The sequence below is a fragment of the Pinus tabuliformis genome, chromosome 7 (genome assembly GCF_031772625.1).
Source record: "Pinus tabuliformis cultivar Carrire ecotype Pingquan chromosome 7, CPIR1, whole genome shotgun sequence".
NCBI classification, from domain to species: domain Eukaryota; kingdom Viridiplantae; phylum Streptophyta; class Pinopsida; order Pinales; family Pinaceae; genus Pinus; species Pinus tabuliformis.
Genome location: NC_142293.1, coordinates 463,027,132 through 463,046,782, shown reverse-complemented (window position 1 = coordinate 463,046,782; position 19,651 = coordinate 463,027,132). Strand labels below are relative to the sequence as shown.

Genomic DNA, 19,651 nt, shown 5'->3' with positions numbered 1-19,651 from the left:
AAAGATAAGTTCCCCATTCCTGTCATTAATCAATTACTGGATGAATTGCATGGATCAATTTACTTCACCAAGTTGGATCTTTGTTCAGGATATCATCAAATCAGAATGAAGATTGAAGACATTCCGAAAACAACATTTAGAACTCATGAGGGTCATTATGAATTTTTGGTCATGCCTTTTGGCCTTACCAATGCACCTTCAACATTTCAAGGTTTGATGAATTCAATTTTCAAACCATTCCTTAGAAAAAAAAAATTAGTATTTTTTGATGATATAGTAATCTACAGCAAGTCTTGGAAGGATCCTCTTGAACGTGTTGACAGGGTGCTACAACTATTGGAGGAGAAACAATTATATGCAAAAAGATCCAAATGTTTCTTTGGAGTCCAGAAGGTGGAATATTTGGGTCGTATTGTATCTCATGAAGGAGTTAAGGTAGACCCTAGCAAAATTAAAGCCATTAAGGAATGGAAAATCCCCACATCCATAAAGCATCTGCGAGGATTTCTTGGGTTGACAGGGTATTATTGCAAGTTTGTTAAGAATTATGGGAGAATAGCAGCACCGCTAACAACATTATTGAAGAAAGATGCATTTTCATGGACTCTGGAAGCAAAAAAGGCCTTTGAACATCTTAAAGAGGCAATGTGCCAAGCACTGGTCCTAGCTACACCAGACTTCACAAAAACCTTTATTGTGGAATGTGATGCTTCAGGAAATGGAATTGGTGCTGTTCTAATGCAAGATGAAAGACCCATTGCTTTTGAAAGTCATCCAATCAAGGGAAAGTTTTTAAGAAAAGCTATTTATGAGAAGGAAATGTTGGCAATACTCCATGCACTTAAGAAATGGCGACCCTACCTAATGGGAAGACACTTCAAGGTAAAAACGGATCATGATAGCCTTAAATACCTTTTAGAACAAAGATTATCCTCTGAAGAGCAACAAAAGTTGGTCACAAAGATGTTGGGTTATGACTTTGAAATCATCTACAAAAAAGGGAAGCAAAATGTGGTGGCAGATGCACTCTCAAGAAAGGATGAGGATGTGGAAGCATTGTTGTGCACCATTTCTATTGTCCAACCAGATTGGATAAACGAAGCAAGGGAGGAATGAAAGAATGACGAAGAAGTGTGGGCACTTATTCGAAAGCTACAACAAGATTCCAGTATGTCTGATACATTTAGCTGGCAAAATGATTCGTTATGGTACAAAGATCGCTTATATCTCTGTAAGAATTCGCAGCTAAAACAAAATATTCTTATGGAATTGCACACTTCTCCCTTAGGAGGGCACTTAGGATTTCTAAAAACTTACCACATGGTTAAGAAGGAATTTTTTTGGAATGGCCTTAAATCAGATATTCAAAAGTTTGTGGCGGAATGTTTGGTTTGTCAACAAAATAAAGTTGAAACAATTAAGACACGGGGTCTATTACAACCTTTATCCATTCCAAGCCAACGTTGGGAGGAGGTTTCAATGGATTTTATCACAGGTTTACCCAAGTCTGAGCGAAAGAGTTTCATCATGGTGGTACTTGACAGACTTACCAAGTATGCACACTTTTGTGCATTATCACATCCATTTAAAGCCAGTACAGTTTCTACAGCATTTATGGAAACAATTCAAAAGCTACATGGAAACCCAAAGATTATTGTAAGTGACATAGATCCCATTTTCACTGGAAATTTTTGGACAAAATTATTTTCTTGTCTTGGTACTCAGTTAGCTCATAGCTCATCTTATCATCCTCAATCTGATGGGCAAACTAAGATAGTAAACAAATGTTTGGAAGGATATCTTCGTTGTTTTGTATGTGATAAACAAACACAATGGGTCAAATGGTTGCCTCTGGCTGAATGGTGGTATAACACTTCCTTCCTTACAGCAACAAAAATGACCCCATTTATGGCACTTTATGGGTATCAATCACCATCCATCACATCATATTTAAGAGAAAATTCTAAGGTTCAGGCAGTGGAACATCACATCAAACATCAACAACAAGTCCTCCAACTCTTAAAGGATAACCTCGAGTTGGCACAAAATAGAATGAAACAACAGGCAGATCAACATCGCAGTGAAAGAAGTTTTGATGTAGGTGATTGGGTATTCCTACGGCTACAACCATATAAGCAAATTTCCCTCAAGAAAGCTAAGGATAATAAATTATCACTAAAGTATTATGGTCCGTACAAGGTGTTGCAAAAGATTGGTACTATGGCATACAAATTGGAGCTTCCTGCAGCTTCTCGATTGCACCCAGTTTTTCATGTTTCATGTTTAAAGAAGGTTATAGGCGACAAGCTCCCAGTTCAAACAATATTGCCAGAACTTGACGAGGAAGGAAAAATTATATTGGAACCGGAAGCAGCCATAGAAACAAGAATTCGGCAGCTACGAAATCGATCAATTTCAGAGTATCTTATCAAGTGGAAGAACTTATCCGCTGAAGATTCCACATGGGAGGATGAGAATTTTATGTATAAGTATCCAAAACTACTCAAGCGTTGAGGACAACACTTTTTTGAAGGCGAGGGGCATGTTGGGTCCCTATAATACTAGTGATTACCCCATTACTATTGTAGTTATACCCCTTATTAATATTGTTGTGCCCCTATTGCCCCCATATTATTATCACTGTGCCCCACAGAATCCCTCTATTGTTATTTTTGTGGCTTTATATTATTATTGTTAGGTCAGCTGGATTATATTGTGACTCCTTAGACTCCTATATATAGAAAGGAGGTTTTGTCATTTGAATCATCCAAGAATTGTTCATTTATGTAATGTAAAGGAGGTTGCCCCCTCGAAGAGGCTGCATTCTAAGGCGTTGATCTATCTTTTCTATTTTTTCTTGAGCTCGTTTCATAACAATCTGATTATGTTTATATCATTATACCAGACCTCCTTTGTCCTAGTGGTGCCAATGCACTAGTGGAATCTCACATTTTCAACGGTATCGTTGGAGCTATTTCACATCCTTCACCATATACTCAACAAAGTTATGGCGATCCCCATGGGGGCACTATTTAATTCAACACTCATACTCCTCCCACCAGCAACCTGTATTTATGACAAAGCACATCTTATGTGTTCACGCAACCACATCGGTAGATGTCAGGGTCAATTATTGTTGAACCTATCTACCATACCACTACCCCTTCACCATCTTACACCCATACACTATCGGGTGCCGCAGTCCCTCATTCCTTAGCGCTCTCAACCTCCCATGCATGTTCAAACCTAGCAGCCACCATGCCCCAAGGGTAAAGAAAAAGAATAAGGGGAACGGTAACAAGGGTAACCAGGGTAATAAACATAATGAACCTCAGGAAAACTAGCATAATGCAAACAACTAGCAATAGGGCAACTAGCCCAAGAAAAACAAGGTTATTTGTACAAACAAGCCTTGTTCATGTTGTGGCGTACATGGCCATTATACTCATGAGTGTCCCCTCTTACCCCACATGCACTAAATGTGGCAAGCCCAAGTAGCTTCTAGGGGCCAAACGCTCATGCCACAATTGCCTTAGAATGTTGTGCCTTCTCAGTCAATCGTGCTCACAAATCCTTTGCCTCGACAAGGATTTGTTGCTGCACAACCTCACTTGGGTCAAGCAGCTTGCCCTACCCAACCTTCTGGTCCTAGTGACTACTAGTTCCTCATGATGAATTTTGTCGAGGTCAGTACCTTCAATTTCAACTTGTAAACTCGGTCACGTTAATACCACAAGCCATTGACTTCGTTTGCAACTGAGACAAAAACCAAAACATCTACTAAGCCTCTTACAACACCAAATGGTCCATTACAGATCCCTTAGCCTAAATTTGAGTCAATTCCCAACATCCATAAGGGACCATTATGCATAATGTGGCTTCTAACCGAGCTTTCCATATAGACAATATAGTATACGACTTGGTGTATCACATGTTGCCATGTTGATGCTGGAAGTCCTCCATTCTTGCCCATCTCAAAAGAAAGCTCTACTAACTGCTTTAGGCACAGTACATCCTTCAAATCATAGTTTGATTTTCTTCCATGTTTATGTGTCATAATATCCTCCATTACCTCCATCCATTTCCTTCTAGATACCAGTCCAAGTCTGTAATGCCAACATCTCCTGATCCATTATTGATGAAGGTGCATCCACTTGCGTGATGTCTACTGCTATTTGGAAACAACTCAAGTCACCTAAACTATTACCATCCACCATCACTTTGCAAGCATGGGATGGTCACCCCTCCTAGCCTCTTGGCATCTATCACAATTCCCTAGTGACTCTTGGAGGCAAGACTGTCCATGCAGACATTGAGGTTATTGGTGCTCCTCCAGATTATAACATTGTCTTGGGTCATAGCTACACATACACCATGTCAGCCATTTTGTCTGCAGTTTTTCGCAAGATGTGTTTCGTGCATGAAGGGAAGATCATCACTATCAATTAGTTGACATATTAAGAGCCATCATCCTTAACCTCCTCTGAACCCATTATCTCATTGATGTCGGTCAAGCAGTCTGCCACCCCTCTCACCAGTGTTTCACTAAGAGTCTAAAAATATTCCACCTTGTTGGGTGCTTTCCATGGTCCTCCCCCTCCCATCTGTTGTGGCCACCAAAAACCCCCCTCCCTCTTTAGTATTAGCAATAACACTAAACAAGTGGGGACCCTTAGTAAAAAATTCAAAAAAAAAATTATAATTTTTTTTTGTATTATACTCCTTAAAAATACATCGCACGGAGAAGAGTAAAACATTTCTTTATGAGCACAATAAAAAACTGCGAATAAGTGACGCGAAATTCATCGCATCGCATACATTAAGAAGCGCCCATAAATGAAGATATTAAGAAATCTCCGATGGCCGATATGCGACATCGCATATCGCAACATCGCATAAACAACACACAATAACTTAACAAATTGCAACAATCTGTGATCTGCGATCTTGCGATAAACGTGATGCTGCGATCTTCCGACAACGCGAAAACGCGATTCTGTGATAAACTCATCAGGAAACTCTGCGATGACACATCTTGATAATGCGATCCGCAATGCTGCGATGCGAGTCACAGAAATCACCCATCGCAAATTTTCCTCGGCTCAGCATTCAAGAAAAGCTATCCCTAAACCAAAAATTGGGTGCGCGCCTTAAAGGAAATTAATGAATGTACGCCAAAGTATTCATGAAGGACAGTTTTGTGTTTTTCGAAGAGCCATTTCACTATGGGTGTCATGATTTTATACATTCGTAGAGCTTAGAGCTTTCATGTCAAAATTTATTATCATTACTCTTTTCCTTTGCGTGAACTGCAGGAATGAAAAACAAGAAACAACATGAAGCAATGTGCAAGAAACATCTAAGGAAAAAGGGAAAGCGTCAATGCTCGGAGAACAGAGAAGAGATGTCCTCATAAACGAATACCGCATGCAACAGAAACACAAATTTCAAAGTATTACTGAACAGATGCTGATAGCGATTCGACACTCAAGGTCAAAAACTCACAAAAGCAGCATGTTTACAAAATTCTGAAGCTTATGCCCGGTAAAGGAAAAAGCACTAAAGGCAGAAAACGCACCAGAAAGGCCCGGACTTGCTTAGTCATCCACGAGTCCGGAAACCGAGATAGCAAAAGCAGAAGAAATTTGAGAGAAATTTGGGTTGTTACCAAGTATGTACGCAGTAAATTCACCCAGCCAGAGGATGATTCCCAAAAATATCTTCTAGTTTACTAAAAAATTGGTTCCAGCGCTTGCCATTTCTATTTGCGTAGCTCAAGCAAAAGCAGAAAACAACCAGCCGACTCCTCCCAGGCAAATGTTGAATGCTCGCAACATTAAGGAGCAAATGCAGAAATAGTTAGGAATTAGATTCAATTTTTAGAAATAAGTTTGCTTAGATAAAGGGCGGTCATTTAAACCGTATCCTAAATTTATGTAATTAAGTTATTTAGTTAGCAGTATTTAAACCCTTCTCATGCATTTAGAGAAGGGTCCAGAAATTTGTCAAAAACTTGTCCTCAGAACATGCACTTTTGCACCCTCAGAGGAGGTTTTGGTGAATGAATGGATCAAGGTTTATTGATGTTTGCATTTGATATCTGCTACTGATGTTGCACTTCTGTACTCTTGGTAGATATTAGAACAAAGAGAGATAAATCATTGTTTCTTGCAGCTTATGAGTAGGACCAGTCGTAAATGGTACTTTTATCTCTTGACCATTTCTGCTTATATTCTTTAAAGTGATATACAGTTTTTAGTTGTTTATATGTTATTGCATGAATGTTTGAGTTACCATTTGGCACTTTTGTACGGTGGAGCCATTTATTTATGTTTGATATATGAATAACTTATTATGCGATATGTTGTTCACAACTGTTTTGCCTAACTTTTTATGCAAAGTGGTTCATCTTAATTGATTTCCATTCTTATGATAGCTGAATGATCTTTATTACCAGTTATTATTTGAAATCTCTTTAGATCGCATAATAGAAGAAATACATCCTGGGTTAGCATAGATTAGATGTGTTGTTTTCATTAGATTACAATAGCATAGAATTAGATTAAAGTAGCTCAGATTAGAACTCTTAGATCAGCATCATCCAACTCTGCACACACACACACCCTTAGATTGGGAAACTGGTCCCATTATCCCCAGTCGGACCCACTATACCAAATGGATAAGGAGCTGCCAACCAAGGTCCGGACTGGGCGGGTATCCCCCTTGTTGTCGACCCAATTTTCGGGGCTTCAACATATTTGGCGCTAGAAGGAGGGCTTGAACTATGAATGGCACCTAAATCAAAATCTAAATACCATTCTGAGAGTAAATTGCCCTCATCATCTCCCCCGACTTCTCTAGTATATTTAAATCCAAAGTCAGAAGTCGCTCGAGTATCAATCACTGCTACACAGCCTGATATATTTCAGACCAATCTACCATTAAACCTCTTGGAGTTGAATCTCTGATTCACAAACTTCAGGGATTTTCCATTTCTCCTCAGAGGTCTGATAAATCTCAAAGCAGTGTGACTTCGCAGTACAATCCTGCTCATCCCCTAACCAGGTTAAAGAGTGAAAAATTTGGCATCCAGCCAACTGAGTTGCCTCTTCCCACCAGGAAAAGAGCGAGGAAATCACCACAAGAGTCTGACAGTGAGACTCTTTCGTCTACATCGCCCATTTCAACTACCTCACCACGAAGTCAACCACCCACACCTCCATTCCAAACCATCATCCATCCATCTACCGGAACTCCCACAAACCCTCTTCAATCATCTACGATCATAGTATCCTCATCTTCCTAGCCACAGAGATCATCTTCTGCACTTTTCTCTACTAGCAGCTCAACGATGGCCCAGTCTCCATGGAACAACCCTGGGGCAGTTTTAATGCCCGCGCCCTTGAGTCAAATACCGGCCCATCCTGAGAAATGGCTGCCCAAATTCAATCCAGAAGCAGGCATGCTAGCAGAAGAACACATAAACAATTTCATGTTTTCTATCAATCTCAACGGAGTGACTAACGAAGATGCTGTTGTTCGGATTTTTCCCTATACACTGCAAGGGGCAGCCGGGTCATGCTATTTTTCATTACCCTCCGGGTCTATCACAAGTTGGGATATCTTCCAGAATCAATTCCTTATCAAGTTTGGTGATGACAGATCAACAGCAACATTAATCAATGACCTATCCAATCTTAAGGCCCAAGCTAAAGAACCTATCAAAGATTTCGATTTACGGTTCAATAAAATTTTCAACAAAATTCCCACTACTTCCCAACCCAGTGAAGAAGTACGATGTGAATGGTATATTACTGCTTTACCATCAAACATAGCAATCTTCGTGGATAGAGAAAATAAAACAACCTTAGTTGAAAACATGACAGAGGTGATAGCAGTAGAGAAACGTGTAATAGCCCTGGAAAAGAGATCCGCGATAGAGGAACGCAAGTCTAAAAAAGTCACCTTCAAGGAAGACTCCAAGAAGAAACAAACAAAAGACCCTTTCGATTTGGAAGGATTGTAGAAAGTATTAAAGACCATGTCTAATGAGATGGTTGACATAAAAAAACAAGTAGCAGAAACTTCTTTAAAAAAGCCATATAGAGCTTTTAAAAGAGGTCCTTCAACGGATGCAAAACCACCCAATGCCATCTCCAATGCTGAAATTGAGAAAGAGGAAGAAGAAGAAAGTGCCACTGAAGGGCAGACCGATGACGAAGAAGTTGTGGAATTACAAGGAATGTGGGATTTCATCCTCCCACAAGATGAAGATCAAGAAGTATTTCCGGTTAGCACACGAAGCAAAAATCAGCTTGATCCTCACCAAACTACCCCTAAGCAGAAGAGCGCAAGCCCTACAACAAAAGATAAAGTCGCAACAAAGAAAACAACCACTAAAGCGACTCAATCTAGCCCAGTCCAAGCAGATCAAACAACTCCATCAAAAACACTGATAGTGTCGGATGAAATGGAGTACAATATTATTGATGACATGAAAAAGACTAGGGCTAATATTACCCTTTATGAATTGAGCAAATTGAAGCATCAACAGAAGATAATGATGAAAGAATTACATGTCGTGCCTATTGTACCTTTGCATACCATTGTACTCTCTCAAGCTTCCCACAACATGGGAAGACCTCCAACTAATGCGATCAATAAGATTGATCCAAATGATATTGCCTTGATTGGAGGAAGATCAAGATCTCACACTCCCCCGTTTCTTCTCACTTATGAAATTTTCAATAAAAATGTGCACAATTGTTTGGTAGATTCCGGTGCTTCATCGAATATTTTACCCAGATCAATATGTTCTCAGTTAAATGTTCAACCACAAAAATCCGCAGTGCGCATAGTTCAGCTTGATCGATCTCAAGTCGAAGTGATTGGTGAAATTAATCAAGTAACCATAAGATTGTCATCTAACCCGAAGGTATGTCAGGTTATTGACATTCTAGTGGCTGATATCCCAGAATTATATGGCTTAATTCTTAGCAGGGATTGGTCCGAGAAACTCCATGGATACTTTGCAACTGACTGGTCGCACATGTGGTTACCCTACAACGGTAAACCGAATCAAATAAAGGTTGAACGAGAGTTACACCAGAAGTACATAGTAACGGAATTAGAGGGAGAAAATGAAGCAGTATCGTATAACAACAGTATCATAGGCAATTACTCGGTAGATTCTTTTCTCGGTAATTTCAATGCTCGCACATCACCTTACTTAGAAAATTCAGTTTTGTCCCAAGTCGAAATTTTTTCCCAAACTGATAGTTCAAAGTGTGTTAATTTTGTAGATAAACCTGTAAATACATCTTTGTTTTGGAAATTATATTTCGATGGCTCTAAATCTAACGAAGGAGTAGGAGTAGGATGCGTTCTGATTAGTCCAGAAGGAAAAAAGACCATGCTTACGTGCAGACTCGAATTCAATTGCACAAACAATACAGCAGAATATGAGGCCTTGGTGCAAGGCCTATACAAAGCAATCGGGTTAAACGTCAAGTATCTTCAAGTCTTCGGAGACTCTGAGATTATCGTCAAACAGGTACGTAACACTATACCTTTCCTATCAGGTCATTTAAAACACTATCAATCTTTAGTACAAGATCTGACTGAGCATTTCATAGCATTTAATATTTCTTCAATCCCGAGACTCCAAAACGCAAGCGTAGACCTTTTGGCTAACGTAGCCTCTAGGCTTATTCCCTCCGAAGATTTTAGTCCAGATAGATTCTCAATAGAATTAATCTTTAGACCGTCCATCCCTGACAACATTACAAATTGGAGAGTATTCAATGACGATCCTAATATTGTAAATTTCCTCACTTCTGAAGGATCCTACTCCAATCAGATAATTGACGAAGACCATCACGATCGACAAATACAACAAAATAGCACTGATAATGCTATACCGAAATCGGTGGTTAAGTTAGAAGACTTATACGATTTGAAAAATCGATTTAAAAGGTCTACCAATTCAAAGCTCTACAGTCCAACTCTGAACTATGAATTAGTAAAACTAGGAACCGATGATAAACCACAAAACATTAATCTAGGCATCGGCCTAGTCCCTGAAGAAAAACTAGCGTATATTCGTCTTTTGAGACAATATAAAAATGTTTTTTCTTGGAATTACGATGAGCTGAAGACGTACGAAACTTCTATCATTCAGCATACTATTCCTATGATTGACAACGAAAAACCTGTCCAACAGAAACTGAGAAAGATCCACCCCAATTTAGAAAATCAGATAAAAACTGAGCTAAATAAGTTATTAAAAGCCAGAATAATTTTCCCCGTCAGACATTCCAAATGGGTCTCCAATATGGTACCCGTCAGAAAGAAAAACGGAGATATTAGAATCTGTATCGATTTTCAGAATCTTAACAAAGCCTGTCAAAAAGACAATTTTCCTCTTCCACCTATGGAACAGATATTACAGGCAGTAGCAGGCTCAGAACTGATGTCTTTCTTGGACGGATTTTCAGGATATAATCAAGTGCTGGTGCATCCCGATGATCAGTTGAAAACCACATTCAGAACTAAATGGGGCACATATGCATATCGGAAGATGCCATTTGGTTTGATTAATGTCGACGCTACATTTCAATGAGCCATGGACATCGCATTTAAGGGTTTAGTCAATAAATTTGTAGTAATTTATTTGGATGATATAACAGTGTACTCCAAGAAGCGAAGCGACCATCTCAAAGATTTAAAACAAATCTTTCAACGATGTTTAAGGTATGGGATTTCACTTAACCCAAAGAAATCTTTTTTCACATTAAGTGAAGGAAAACTTCTAGGATTCATAGTGTCAAAATACGGTATTCACATTGATCCTGACAGAATCAAAGAAATCTCTGAAATATATTTACCTCATAATAAAAAGCCATGCAATCTTTCCTTGGTCAAATCAATTTTGTAAAGAGATTTGTCCCGGATTTTTCACGAATTGTGTCTCCTTTGCAAACCATGATTAAAGAGAATTCAAATTTTAAATGGGGTCAAGATGAACATGAAGCATTCAACCTGATCAAACAAGCTATTATTAATGCTCCATCTTTAGCAACCCCGAATTTTTCAGAATCTTTTGTTTTATACACATTTTCCTCAGAGAAATCATATGTTGTGATTCTAACTCAAGCAAATCAAGAAAAAGCAGAAGCTCCAATTGCGTTTTTTAGCTCAAATTTACAAGGTGCTGAACTCAATTATTCAGACGTGGAAAAACAAGCCTATGCTGTTTTCAAAGCGGTCAAATATTTCAGACCTTTCTTACTTAAAACCCATACTAAGATCATAGTACCGTTTCCAGCGGTAAGAAATCTTCTAGTACATAAGGATATGGGCGAGAAAAGAGCAAATTGGATCACTGCTTTACAGGAATATGACCTTGAGATCAAACCAACAAACATTGTAAGAGGTCAAGGCTTCTGCAAAATGTTGGCTGGAGCATCGCAAATTTCTGAAATTTCATCTGAAGAGATACAAATGTATGAGGTAAGCCTAAACAATGCAGAATCATTGTATGTTGATATCATTTATTATCTTAAGAACGGGTATGCCCCATCACACCTGGATCACACTAAGAAAAGAGCACTGAGATTGAAAGCTAAACAATATCAGCTCATAAATGATATTCTTTTTAGAAAGAATTATGATTCTGTTTTTCTTAGATGTCTTGAAAAAACTAAAGCTGAAAAATTTTTGCAGGAACTCCACGATGGACCAGCAGGCGGACACTATGTTGGAGATGCTACTGCACATAAAATTTTACGTGCAGGATATTACTCACCTATGTTGTTCAAAGATTCACACAGTTACGTGAGGAAATTTCAAGTCTTCCAAACTACTGCTGGAAGACAAAAGAAGCCGTCCCTGCCACTACAACCGGTAAACATCGAGCAACCATTCAGTTAGTGGGGCTTGGACATAATAGGTGAGATCGTTCCTCACTCTTCTAAGCAGCATAGATACATCCTCACAGCAACAGATTATTTCACTAAATGGGTAGAAGCAGTTCCTCTCAAGACAGCTAATTCTGAAAATATTATCGAATTCATAGATCAATTTATAATCACTAGGTTTGGATTTCCAATGGATTTAATGTTTGATAATGCATCATACTTTTTTGGAATGCAATGACTGAGTTTGCACTTAAAAGAGGGTTCAAACTAAAATATTTAGCCAATTACTATCCGCAAGGTAATGGGTTAGTTGAGTCAACAAATAAAAACCTAATCCGGATTATTAAAAGAACAGTTGACCAAAACCAAAAGAATTGGCATAAAGCTTTGGTAAATGCTTTATGGGTAGATAGAATAACGAAAAAAGCTTCGATCGGCACTTCCCCCTTTAATTTAGTTTATGGGAAAGAACTGGTTCTTCCAACTCACTTAGTCATTCCCTCTTTGTCTTTAATACAATACATTGATGAAGTACCTACTTCCTCCATACAACTAAGACAAATGGAAATAATTAAATTAGAAGAGCAACGAGAACAAGCTAAGAAAACCCATGCTCATCATCAAGCGCTAATAAAATCCTCTTTTGATTCAAACATAATGACCAGAAAAAAATTTCAGATGGGAGATTTAGTTTTAAAATGGGATAAGGCTCATGAAGAAAAGGGCAAACATACAAAATTACAAAAGATGTGGCTTGGTCCTTTTCAGATTGTTGAATTCATAGGTCCATCAATGTTTGTCTTACAGGATTTAGCAGGTAGAAGGGATTCTTTGCCTGTTAATGGGCAAATCCTTAAAATATATTTTCCATAGAAGATTATTCTTCTATTTTGTAGAATAGTTTTATTTTTCTTTTCTTTTTCATAATAAAACCAGTTGTAAATGGTTACTACCGGTATTCATGAAAAGACACCAATTCTCTTTCAGATTTTGAGCTTTCACTTGTATAAATAGAAAATTTTTGAAAATCTGATCTTTATTATTGATAGATACAGTTAAAAACTTTAGCCTAGATATGATACTAGTTTCAACTTCAAAAAATTTGATGAAAGCAACCTTTAGCGAAGAAATTGTTTTATATCAGCACAATGAAAGGTATCAATAACAAAATAAAGATTCTCCGTAAAACTATTGTTTTCAAACTCTATTATTGTCGTCCAGAGCTTTCTTAAGGAAAACAATGATTTCCTCCCTGTTAAAGAAAATCGCAACATTCAGAGGGACAATCCAAGAAACACTATATCTCAAAGAATAAGAGGTCTCATCACGAGCCGGCTTATCATGATCACAGATATTATAACTTTGCTGACTTTGTCAAACACTATCCATCAAAACAGGGCAATGACTCAAGATTGTTGAAATCAAAAGACAAGGGGTCTCATCACGAGCCAGCTTGTTCAGCAAAAGTGTAAATCAAGTGAATGACTGTGTCATAATTTGGCTACCAAACCAAGACATTGATCTTTAAGAATAAAATAGGAAAAAGTGTCAATGTGGATTTTTCTTTGAAGGTTGTAGATAACCTTAAGCAGGATAAAGGATCATTGCTGGGTAACAGGTAACCCTATCGAGGCTATGGACGCATGCTGGCAGCAGAGGCTCTACCTACAACAAACGAGCATATTTTAAAGCTAGCACACAGAGAAGACTTTATTTTATCTTTACAAGACCAAGTAATGACTGATATAAATACAAGGACAAGCCTGAGGAAGCAAACAATTAGAATAGAAAAAGGTTGAAACAAAATATCATTGATAGAATAAGGCATAATGTACTCTATCTGTCCATAACAAAGTTTAGATTTATGAAAATTTTTCCGTTTTGGAAGTTTAAAAAAAATCAATAGAAAAGCAGAGATAACGGGTTCTTCCAAGTGAATCGCCATTGTTGTGGCCACCAACAACCCCCCTCCTTCTTTAGTATTAGCAATAACACTAAACAAGTGGGGACCCTTAGTAAAAAATTCAAAAAAAAATTATAAATTTTTTTTGTATTATACTCCTTAAAAATACATCGCACGGAGAAGAGTAAAACATTTCTTTATGAGCACAATAAAAAACTGCGAAGAAGTGACACGAAATTCATCGCATCGCATACATTAAGAAGCGCCCATAAATGAAGATCTTAAGAAATCTCCGATGGCCGATATGCGACATCGCATATCGCAACATCGCATAAACAGCACACAATAACTTAACAAATTGCAACGATCTGCGATCTTGCGATAAACGCGATGCTGCGATCTTGCGACAATGCGATAACACGATTCTGTGATAAACTGATCAGGAAACTCTGTGATGACACATCTTGATAATGCGATCCGCGATGCTGCGATGCGAGTCGCAGAAATCACCCATCGCAAATTTTCCTCGGCTCAGCATTCAAGAAAAGTTGTCCCTAAACCAAAAATTGGGCGCGCGCCTTAAAGGAAATTAATGAATGTACGCCAAAGTATTCACGAAGGAGAGTTTTGTGTTTTTCGAAGAGCCATTTCACTATGGGTGTCATGATTTTATACATTCATAGAGCTTAGAGCTTTCGTGTCAAAATTTATTATCATTACTCTTTTCCTTTGCGTGAACTGCACGAATGAAAAACAGGAAACAACATGAAGCAATGTGCAGGAAACATCTAAGGAAAAAGGGAAAGCGTCAATGCTCGGAGAACAGAGAAGAGATGTCCTCATAAACGGATACCGCATGCAACAGAAACGCAGATTTCAGAGTATTACTGAACAGATGCTGATATCAATAGGCGATTCGACACTCAAGGTCAAAAGCTCACAAAAGCAGCATGTTTACAAAATTCTGAAGCTTATGCCCGGTAAAGGAAAAAGCGCTAAAGGCAGAAAACGCACCAGAAAGGCCCAGATCAAAGAACAGAGGCAGTTTTCGATGCGCGATTAGCGCCTAGCGCTAATCGCGCATCGCTAAGAAAATTGTTCAGAAAGCAAAGTCCCTAACTTGCTTAGTCATCCACGAGTCCGCAAACTGAGATAGCAAAAGCAGAAGAAATTTGAGAGAAATTTGGGTTGTTACCAAGTATATACCCAGTAAATTCACCCAGCCAAAGGATGATTCCCAAAAATATCTTCTAGTTTACTAAAAAAGTGGTGCCAGCGCTTGCCATTTCTATTTGCGTAGCTCAAGCAAAAGCAGAAAACAACCAGCCGACTCTTCCCAAGCAAATGTTGAATGCTCGCAACATTAAGGAGCAAATGCAAAAATAGTTAGGAATTAGATTCAATTTTTAGAAATAAGTTTGCTTAGATAAAGGGCGGTTATTTAAACTATATCCTAAATTTATGTAATTAAGTTATTTAGTTAGCAATATTTAAACCCTTCTCATGCATTTAGAGAAGGGTCCAGAAATTTGTCAAAAACTTGTCCTCAGAACATGCACTTTTGCACCCTCAGAGGAGGTTTTGGTGAATGAATGGATCAAGGTTTATTGATGTTTGCATTTGATATCTGCTACTGATGTTGCACTTCTGTACTCTTGGTAGATATTAGAACAAGGAGAGATAAATCATTGTTGCTTGAAGCTTATGAGTAGGACCAGTCGTAAATGGTACTTTTATCTCTTGACCATTTCTGCTTATATTCTTTAAATTGATATACAGTTTTTAGTTGTTTATATGTTATTGCATGAATGTTTGAGTTACCATTTGGCACTTTTGTATGGTGGAGCCATTTATTTATGTTTGATATATGAATAACTTATTATGCGATATGCTGTTCACAACTATTTTGCCTAACTTTTTATGCAAAGTGGTTCATCTTAATTGATTTCCATTCTTATGATAGCTGAATGATCTTTTTTACCAGTTATTATTTGAAATCTCTTTAGATCGCATAATAGAAGAAATACATCCCGGGTTAGCATAGATTAGATGTGCTGTTTTCATTAGATTACAATAGCATAGAATTAGAATAAAGTAGCTTAGATTAGAACTCTTAGATCAGCATCATCCAACTCTGCACACACACACACCCTTAGATTGGGAAACTGGTCCCATTATCCCCAGTTGGACCCGCTATACCAAACGGATAAGGAGCTGCCAACTAAGGTCCGGATCGGGCGAGTATTCCCCTTGTTGTCGACCTGATTTTCGGGGCTTCAACACCATCTTCGAGACTAGATCTTTGAGTGTTTGCATGTTACAAGTGTCACAGGTTTCTCAAAAGTAGTCTAGTACATATCATCAATAGCCAGCTCCTCATCACCCTATTGCTACCACCTCAACCGAGCCATCTGGATCCACCCCCCAGGACCTCCTCCTTTTGTGGGTGGCTCCCCTTTCCCACCGACAAGTATCCCTGCAGGTCTCAACCATGCAGGATACGTTTCGCTAGGACATTACCCTGCAGGACACATACCTTTCTTGTTTCCTCCCCCTGGAATATTTTTTCCTGGTCATGGCTTCATTGACTCTCCCGAATATGACTTTGGGGATACCAATGGATCTATGCCAGTTATATATATATATATATATATATATATATATATATATATATAAAGAACCTGCATAGATCCATCTTAGCTTAATTTTATTAAAACCTTAATTTAATTTCTATAGGAATATTTTTAGTAGTGGTTAGGATAGAGGGTTTAGATATATCTCAAATTGTAACATTTTTCCTTTTAGATTCAGTTAAAAAAATGTTGTAAAATAAAATTAAAATAAAATATTTTTACTATGAAATAAGTTATGTTTTCTTGGCATGTGGTATTGATAAGCCATGGTATTAGCCCATGGTATTGTAATAAAGTCAATTAACAAGTTAATATCCATGGTAAAGTGAGGGTGAAAATCCATGGTAAAGTGAGGGTGAATATGCATGGTTATAAAATATTTTGATTGTAAAATAATTTATGTTTTTTGGGCATGTGGTATTGATAATCCATGGTATTGTAACAAAGGCTATTTTTTACAACTTAATAATATCTACCGTAATGCGAGGGTGAATATCCATGGTTAAGAATCTTCTCATATTGTTATAAAATATTTTGATTGTGAAATAAGTTATGGTTTTTGGACATGTAGCATTGATAAACCATGGTATTGTAACAAAGCTTATTAATAACAAAATCAATATAACAAATTGAATTTTATTATTTTTATTAATCTAACTTTTTATTATTAATTAAGGCCATATTTAAATGTTTACACTCATCCCAATATCATTTTTAACTTCTTCTTGTTTTTAATTTAGCATCTTATGCAAAAATAACAAATTCTTATTAAAAATAAATTACATAGCCCAATTGCAATTTATATATTTTATTTTATATTATAAATATTTCTTTTATTTTTTCCATTATAAATATTTCTTTTCTTTTTCATTTTTAGTTTAGGGCTCGGTTAAAATAAAATATTCATAGATCACAACATCACATTGTGGCACTGCACTTTTCTTTGCCTTGTTGGAATCTGCCTGGAAATGTGAGAAGAAGGAATACCATCAAAGTAATCTATGGATTTCATGGGATTCAAACCCCATATGGAGTTTGCGTGGGAAACACCTTAGGATAGCATCAACGATTAGATGGAGGAAGGGCATGGAAATGTCAGAAGAACGAAGACCATCAACGTGATGTATGGATTTCATGGGATTCAAACACCAGATAGAGTTTGCATGGGAAACACCATAGGATAGCATCAACGATTAGATGGAGGAAAGGCAAGGTCATTTGGTGGCAATTTGTACATGGTTATGAATTTGGAATCTTTGCATGGGAAACACCTTAGGATAGCATGAATGACTAGATGGAGGAAGGGCAAGGTCATTGGGCGTGTAGATTTTGGTCATTTGTACATGTGTATGAATTGGGAATTTGAAGTTTTTTTCCTTTTTACTAAAGATGATTTTTGTTTTTATGGGTAAAAAATTTCGAGATTTTATATGATAAAAGAATAAATTTCATCTACAGTTGAGGGTTTAATGATTATGATAACACAGATCTTGATTGCGGCCAGAAATTCGTCAAAAGAAAATTCACAAGTAAGAATTTTTCATGTCCTTATTGTACAAAGGGTTTAATGATTATGATAATGCAGATCTTGATTGTGGCCAACAATTCATAAAAAGGCAATGGACAAGTAAGAATTTTGCATGTCCTTTTCTAGGGTTAGAATGAATTTTTTTTTTTTCACCTTTTTTTAGTGGTTGATTGTTGCGTAATGGACTATACCATGCCCAAATTCAAAGGGCTTGAGTGCTGCAAGCAAATTTTCTGGTAGGATGAAAATACTAGACCTTCCCCAAACTTTGTTACATGAAATGAAAATTTCTTGTAATCATGAACATAAAATATTGTATGTTTCATTCTTAGATTATGATCTCAATGCCTACAGTTTTAAACCATGTTACTATATTTTAAGTAGAATATACTTACATCCACTAAACCTTACAACTCTCGAAATATTAGGTTAATTTCAGCTAAAAAGAAGGAACCTGAATGGATTTTTCAATTTATACTCAATGCTTACAAACAACGATTAAAAATGGAAGAACCGAAATGGTCTGATAAATTTTACTCACCCATCAATTTCCAAGACCTTTGTTATTATTCTAAACCTAAACCGAGATAGTAGAAAAAGAAGAGGAGCTTGGATGAGGTGTACCCTAACCTGCTTGATACTTTTTAAAAGTTGGGCATGCCCTTGACTATAAGAAGAGATTGACCAACATTGTTGTAGATGTCGTTTTTGATAGTGTTTTCATTGCTACCATGCATAGGTAGACTCTATAGGCAACTAAGGTTATCTTATGTTCGTTATAAGAGGTAATTCGGGAGTATTTTGATCTAGTTAGGGATTATCTTCCCAGGGTTGTTCCTCATACTGATAACTATTATGTTGCATGGTATTTTTTTTTGTGATAGCTCTTTCTATTAAATCCCCAAGTACACTTTTTCACCCATGGAAATATCCACTTATTTCAAGATGAATGAGATCGAGACCAGGCATTTTGAGAGGACTCTTATTGTTGTAGATGAGAGGAGTTATGTGAGGTGAGAAGAGTTCTGTGACATATATTGAAGGATGCACTGCACCATTTTATGACACTAATCATCTCCATGCCATAGTAGTGGATCTCTATTGCACCGAGGGAGCAACGATAAAGTATTCCAATTTAAAGAATTGGTATGTCGGGGACAACGAATGCAGACATGGGATTTATAATTTTATTATGAAAAGAGGTTTGTTCGATGGAGAGAAATCAAGGATTTCATGGACCTGAGTAGAGACTAGTTCGACAATAACCTGGAAATACTTAAGAATTGTTTTGAAAGGTGATGATGCAATTGGATAGTTCTATTTTCTTTCATTGAAAAATAAATATCAATAGGGTGGGACAAAGATGATCCATATAGGGAAGAATTACAGGAGTAGGGTTGTTTCTAAAATTATATCTGTAGGCAGGTGAAGGAACTACTACACAGGATTACTACAGGTGAAACAAAATTCTCATAATGCAAGGAATTTTTCACAGTTTGATTTGATGAGCATCAGTGACCAGGCAACTGCAAATACTTATCATTACATTCAGGTACAATCTGAGTTGCATTGTAAATTCTCTAATTTCATTTATTGATAGTCCTTCTTGTTTCCTTGTGATGGAGGAGCATCCAACACTCTTCATTAAATGAGGAATCCAAAGTGGAGC

At 37.4% G+C, this 19,651-nt stretch overlaps 1 pseudogene; it reads left to right on the top strand.

Moving 5' to 3' along the window:
* The window catches only part of LOC149247952 (iron-sulfur cluster assembly SufBD family protein ABCI8, chloroplastic-like), a 73,382-nt pseudogene that overhangs the window by 40,353 nt on the left and 13,378 nt on the right, over positions 1 to 19,651 (top strand).